This window comes from Silene latifolia, chromosome Y (assembly GCF_048544455.1).
Source record: "Silene latifolia isolate original U9 population chromosome Y, ASM4854445v1, whole genome shotgun sequence".
Classification (NCBI taxonomy): domain Eukaryota; kingdom Viridiplantae; phylum Streptophyta; class Magnoliopsida; order Caryophyllales; family Caryophyllaceae; genus Silene; species Silene latifolia.
In genome coordinates, this window is record NC_133538.1 from 266,974,953 (window position 1) to 266,981,933 (window position 6,981).

General features: G+C 42.7%; 1 non-coding gene across 1 annotated transcript; it reads left to right on the forward strand.

Moving 5' to 3' along the window:
- Window positions 1-3,120: 3,120 nt before the first annotated feature.
- On the forward strand, window positions 3,121-3,227 carry LOC141636542 (small nucleolar RNA R71). The gene has a single exon (XR_012541148.1). It is a non-coding gene; the product is annotated as a small nucleolar RNA R71 (small nucleolar RNA).
- Window positions 3,228-6,981: the final 3,754 nt, after the last annotated feature.

The following is a 6,981-nucleotide window of genomic DNA, read 5'->3' on the forward strand; positions in this document are numbered from 1 at the left end:
AAAATGAATTCCATAACAAAATTTGAGAAATCACTTTTAATTCTCGCTAAACAGCTGTGAAAAGGGCATGGAATGGCATATTTGACTAATAGTGCAAAATCATCATTAATAAACTCCAATCCGACTCGACTATATGCAAGAGTAAACGTGATATTTTTGGTTTTTTTATGACATTTTCAATTTTTTCTTTGTTTTTGTAAAAAGTTTTTGTTTTTTTTTTTTTTTTTTTTGAATTGAAAAACAAATGCAAACTAAAATGCAATAAACGGGTGACTAAAATGCAATAAAAAAACACATGCAGATGCAACAGACATATGCAATACCCTCCCCAAACCAAAACGCACAATGCCCTCATTGTGCTCATCAGCAAATCACCAGCAGAAAAATGGGAGAATAAAAGTATAACAAAACAAAAGGAAACTAAAAAAGAAAGGAGGGAACTCACAAAATACGACCTCCCCAAACCAGCCAAAAACGGGGAGGTCACCAGCATCTAATCACCACCGTCGTACTCCTCACCACTAGACTCACCGGACCCCGAGTCACTCTCCTCGTCCGCCTCAGCAGCAGCGGCAGTGGCTCTCCTGGAAGTGGAGGCACCAGCAGTAGTAGAAGGAGGTGGTCTCCTGGCAGGCTGAGGGTAGCCACCCACAGGGGGAACAAAGTAGGAAGGGTGAGTCCAAGCACCCTGTGGGAGCATCCCCGTCCGGGCTAACTCCTCGTAGGCTGGGTACAGGGCTAGAGCCGTGTCTAGCCCGTGCTGGTCAAAACTCCTGCACAAGTCACCCAACACTCGTGACATTGCCCTTTGGTCCATGACCGCAGGGACAACCAAAGGAGTAGGGGGACGGAAAGTAGCCGGAAAACCGGTGGGAGCAGTAGTGGAGGTAGAGGGTGCCTGTGAAGAGGAGGCACGGGCTCTCCTCGAAGTGGTGCCCGCCCTGATAGGGAGCCTGTAGCTAGGCAAGGGCGGGCGAGCTACCCCCTGAACAGTGGTGAGGGGCAGGACAGGAGTGTAGCCAAGGACGGGGATGGGGTCACAGATGAAAGAATCGATCTTCCACCGTCCCTGGCTATCGACCCAATGGATAGCTCTTGCGTATGCAAGGTCCATGAAATGTAGGTCAGGGTCAATGGGGGCCTCCTCTCGAGGGAAAAGTAAAACTAGACGGTTGGCGATACGTGTCACCAACCCACCACAAGCAATAGTGGTCAAAGTGCCCTCACTAACAGTTTGAAAGTGAGCGGCAGTCAAATAAGCGATATTATAGATACGGGCTATCCGACTTTCAATGTTCAGATAACCCGCCAAGATAGACAGTTCGATGTTATTCACATTATTTGACTCTTTACGGCCAAAAATGGTATTACCCATTAGCCGTAGAAAATAACGAAGAGGGGGCAAATGGACGGAAGTGCCCGTCCTTTTAGGCCCGTGAAAGTCACTGATGCAAGACCACATGACTCGGTGAACATCAGAAGTATCCGAGGTTCTACCCTCGAAATAGAGACCCAAAAATCCAGCAAATTCGGCCAATGTCAGGGAGTAGTTGACATTAAATAGGCGAAAAGAAATGCAAGCTTTATTCGTGTTTTCCGCAAAAGAAACCGAGTCAAAAGCATAGGAAGAAAAGAACTTGAGGGTCAAAACGTAATATGTGAACTCAGCCATGTCCACAAGACCCGTCATACCTGTCCCATTTAGCCGGGACACAACTGACTCATAACAGCCTAATTCCTCCAAAGTAGGTTTGTGAAGGAATCGGGTAGCTGTGACTTTCATTCTCGCAACAAAAAGGGAAAACTTAGCACGCTGAGTAGAATTAGCAAAGATAACCTGCGGATAGTCAGGTAGACTATCCGTGGTAGCCTCTATCATCAGTGGCGGTCCTCGTGGCCGCTTGGCAGCTCCTTGGCTCGACTGCCCTTCGGACATTTGCTGCTTTCCTTTTGTCATCTTTGTTACCTGCAAACAACTCATTAGCAACAAGAATCCCCTAACAGTGTTAATTTAAGAAAACCCGAACAAAATTAGAACTAAAAGGTAATTTAGGGTTTCGAATTTTTTTGGGGAAACGGCTTTAAACGTCTCCTCGTTGCTATTTAGTGTCAAAAATCAAGGGGGGAAGGGTAGAACAAGCAATTAAAGCACAGAAATGACAAGAAATCAATCCCAAAATCAATTTCCCCAAATCGATTTTTTCCGTCTCAATGGAGCAATACTCGAAAATATGGCATGAAACTTAAGCAAAATTCGAATAAAAAGCGTGAAAATAGGATTAGAGACATACCTTGAAGATTTACTTGAAGATTAAAGCAAGAAAAGAAGAGATTAAGACGGGTTTTGCAAGAAAATCGTGAGGTAGAGGAAAGGAAAGGGGTTTTCTTTTGATTTTTCGATTTATTGAAAGTGAATGAATGAAAGAGGAATGAAGGAATACTCCCCTTTTGAGTTGCATTCTGATCCCGCGAAGTGGTCGATCGACCACTTGACTCGGTCGATCGACTAGTCTTCCATTTACACAGCTTCTGGACTTCCGTGTGGTGGTCGATTGACTATTTGGATGCGGCACATAGGGAGGTTTTTGGTATTGTTGTTGCTTATGATGATGGGGCACATAAGCTTGCTGTTGCTGCTGTTGTGGAGGTTGAGTCGGATTCAGGACATTCTGGCTACTCCACCTCAAGTTGGGGTGGATATTTGGCTCATAGTACGTGTTTGTCTGCCTATAGTGTTGAAAGACAGTACAAGACTCAAAGGGGATAGAACAATTCTCTGAGACATGCCCCTCAGCTCCACATCTTCTACAGACGAAGGGACCGTCTGAAACAGCGTTAACATGGTACATCCCTCCTTTAGAAGCTCCTCCCAGCTCATATTTGTCAAACCTTGCAGTGAGAGTTTCTAGTGCAGCAACAGAGGAAGATTCAGCAGCTCTCCTCTGGTTTCCTCTCGAATTCCCATATTCAGCCTTATGAGTGGCCAAATCATCGATGATCTTCGACCCCTTAGTCTCTCCCATGTTCTCAGCAAATCGGCCATTGGCTACAGCATCCAAAATAGCCCTCTAATCGTCATACATCCCATTATAGAACTGGTTGCAAAGAATCCATTTTTCGAACCCATGGTGCGGTATGGTTCGCACCAGTTTCTTGAAACGGACCCATGCTTCATGAAAGTTCTCATCAGGCCCTTGTTTAAAGCTCGTGATCTGAGCTCTAATGGCATTCGTCTTCGAGGCAGAGAAGTACTTTTTGTAGAATGCCAAGGCTAAGGAATTCCAGTCGGTGATCCCATGGGTGGCTCGGTCCAGATCTCTATACCACTCCCTTCCAGCATCACGAAGGGAGAAAATGAACATGGTCTCCTTGATCTGGTCTTGGGTCACACCGGCCGGCGGGTGTATAGAGCAGCAATAATCAATAAAAATCTCCATGTGCTTGGCTGCATCTTCATTTGTAGCTCCCCCGAACTGGTTTCTCTCAACCAGGTTAATATAGGAAGGTTTTGGCTCGAATTTTCTCGCCTCCCCAGGTAGTTCGAATCCTTTGTAGAGATTCGCAGTTGTAGGCTCTAAGTGACTAGCAATGGTTGCTTCTTCAGCCATGACTGGGATTTCTGGAGAAGTAACTGTCTCAGCTGAAGAAATTGAAGCAGGAGATGTAGGTGGATCTCCTTCGAACAGAGCGTTCTCGTAGTAGCTTGACAGAGTACTTAGCTCTTCCACTGTCGGTAACACCCTTTGTGATCGTCTCAACTCGCGCAAGGATTTCTCGATCTCAGGATTTAATGGTACTAGTTCACCACCCTGTGACCTGCGCATAAGAAGAAACTACAAAAAGAATATAAGAAAAGTTTAAGGAACGGAAGTCCCTTTAACTAAAGAAAGACTAAATAAAAACAACTAAAAATTAGAACAATTGCCTCCCCGGCAACGGCGCCAAAATTTTATACCCGTCGTGAGGTGTCAAAAATAATATTTATAAACTCCAACTACAACTATAGCTAGCGGCAGTCGGGTCGAACCACAGAGAGGCAGACGTAATTTCTGGTTGTTTAAATTCGGTTTAAGGTAACAAAAGGTGGGGGTTTGATTGGATTTGGTCTATATCTAATAACAATAAAAGAAAAGTAAACTAAGCAAACAGATGAAATCAAGATAAAGAAGGGGTACTAGGATGGTCAGTTCGTTATAGCTTCGGCGGCAGCATACTAAACAGGTCTAAATCGAACACATGTGAGACGGCAAACAAGAGATCCTCTCGGTCCACTCTTAACAAATTGCATCTTTCGATCTCGCTATAGGTCCCTAATATCACTAATACTAACTTTCGTCCTGAAAAGTGATTTACGGTCTAAACTTTACCTATCTTTCGATCTCAGCGCAGTTTAGCCATTTTAATTGGTGATCTAACAACTGTCCCTATCTCTCGATCTAATGAGTCAGTCATAAATTAAGCATCTAACTGGTCGCATGCATTCGATTCGTTAAATACAACATTAAAATCAATTAAAACGAAAGGTAACCTCACGTGGTCAGTCGATCGACTAGGTATGGCAGTCGATCGACTGACACACGATTTCAGTCCAAATTAATACTACGCCGCCTACGCTATAATTCCCCTACATCCTAGCACAAATATGTAGCTACTCATACTAAGGATGATAACAACAATAAAACTAATAAAATAGACAGAAGAATTCATGCTTGAAATAATAGAACAGACAATTAACATAAACGATAATTGGCTTGGATTCTAACTAACAATTCTATATCTAACAACACAATAAAGATGAACTGAAAGTAGAACAGAAGGAATACCGAAAATTGCAGAAGAATAGTAACGGAATGATTAGAAGCATGAATGAAAATCCGATGCAACCAATATTCCAAACCCTAACTATGATATTCAAAAACTGAATGTGAAACTTAGATAAAAACTGGATCAAAACTGGATGCTTGTATCTGATGTTCTAGGTTACGTTATATAGCAAATATACGTAATACTTATTATCAAAACCTAAACATAATGGGCTTCAAGTTCCTCGATCTTTTAATTCTCGTCTAGGATAGCAGCTTGGTCGATCGACTAAGCATGGCGATCGATCGATCGCTCTTGATGTACTGAGTTTCGGAACTCGCAGTTGGTCGATCGACTGATGGTAGTGGTCGATCGACTGCTTTAGCTGCTACTTTACTTCTATAATCTCGTGGATTTGTCTTTTGGGCCTTGAATTGCGCACCAAGCTCGTTCCTTAAGCGAATACTCCACGTCAAATGCAATGCAGGATACTCGGGAACGGATCTAGCTCGATTTCTGCTGGATTCTTCACATTTCTGCAATAAAGTACAAAAACACGAAAGTAGACGGAAATAGGGGAAATGGTAGCTTAAACTACACAAATGAGCTCTGAAATGCGTGTAAAATGAGGTGTAAAACATCATATAAAAGACACGCATCACTCTCTAAATGGTAACTGTCCGGCAAGATGTCACACACTCTGCCGATGTAATCGACCAGTCATCACATATGACCTTATGGTGTTGAACAACCATCAATCGACTTACAATCTAGTCACTCCGAGACGTCACCTCATTAAGTGACTAGGGACAAAATACAATGTTCATCTTATTCACTTGAATAGTGTTCAACATTGTCTCCACAACTTATTCAGATAAACAAGGTATTAAAATTTAGTCACGCTAAATAAAGATTCATAAAAGAATGAATACGAAAACAATGAATATGATTATCATATATATAATAAAAGATACACTATCCAATTATTACATATCCATAATCTAAAGAAAATCTGGTACTCGTCTTAATCCCATAGAGACGACATGACCATCATGCTTAGCCTTTGATAAAGGCTTGGTTAAAGGATCAGCAATGTTGTCATCTGTCCCAACCTTACAAATGTCAATTTCCTTTCTTTCCACATAATCTCTAATTACATGGTATTTCCTTTCAATGTGTCTAGATTTGTTACTAGACTTAGGCTCTTTGGCTTGAAAAATAGCTCCACTGTTATCACAATATAGAGTGATAGTATCTTTGGCGGTCCCTCCTAGCCCCTCCATGAATTGCCTAATCCAAACAGCTTCCTTTGCAGCCTCAGACGCTGCAAGGTACTCAGCCTCTGTTGTAGAATCCACAGTAACACTTTGCTTGAAGCTCTTCCAGCAAACATCTGCTCCATTTAGCATAAACACGTAGCCGGATTGGGATTTCATGTCATCCCGATCGGTTTGGAAACTTGCGTCCGTGTAACCTCTTACACACAACTCAGTTTCTCCTACAAACACTAAGAACGAATCCTTAGTTCTTCTCAAGTACTTAAGGATGTTCTTTACGGCTATCCAGTGACTCTCACCAGGCTTGGCTTGATACCGACTTGTCATGCTCAAGGCATACGCAACGTCGGGACGAGTGCAAATCATAGCATACATGATAGACCCAACAGCGGAAGCATAAGGGACGGTCTTCATGTGTTCAATTTCCTTAGGGGTAGAGGGAGACTGTGACTTGCTCAAAGTAATCCCTTGGCCCATAGGTAGAAATCCGCTCTTGGAGTCTTTCATATTGAACCGGTCAAGAACTTTGTCAATATAAGCTTCTTGACTCAATACTAGTATCCTCTTGGACCTATCCCTATAGATCCGGATACCTAAGATTCGTTGTGCCTCTCCCAAGTCCTTCATTTGGAAGTGTTTCCCTAGCCACTCCTTAACGGATGTGAGCGATGGAATGTCATTCCCAATGAGCAATATGTCATCCACATATAGGACAATGAATACAACCTTACTCCCACTAAACTTCATGTATAAACACGGTTCTTCCACACTTCTAGTGAAACCGTATTGTTTAATGACATGATCAAAGCGATGATTCCAACTCCTAGATGCTTGCTTAAGACCATAAATGGACTTCTTGAGCTTACACACCTTCTTAGGGTTAGATGTATCCATAAAACCT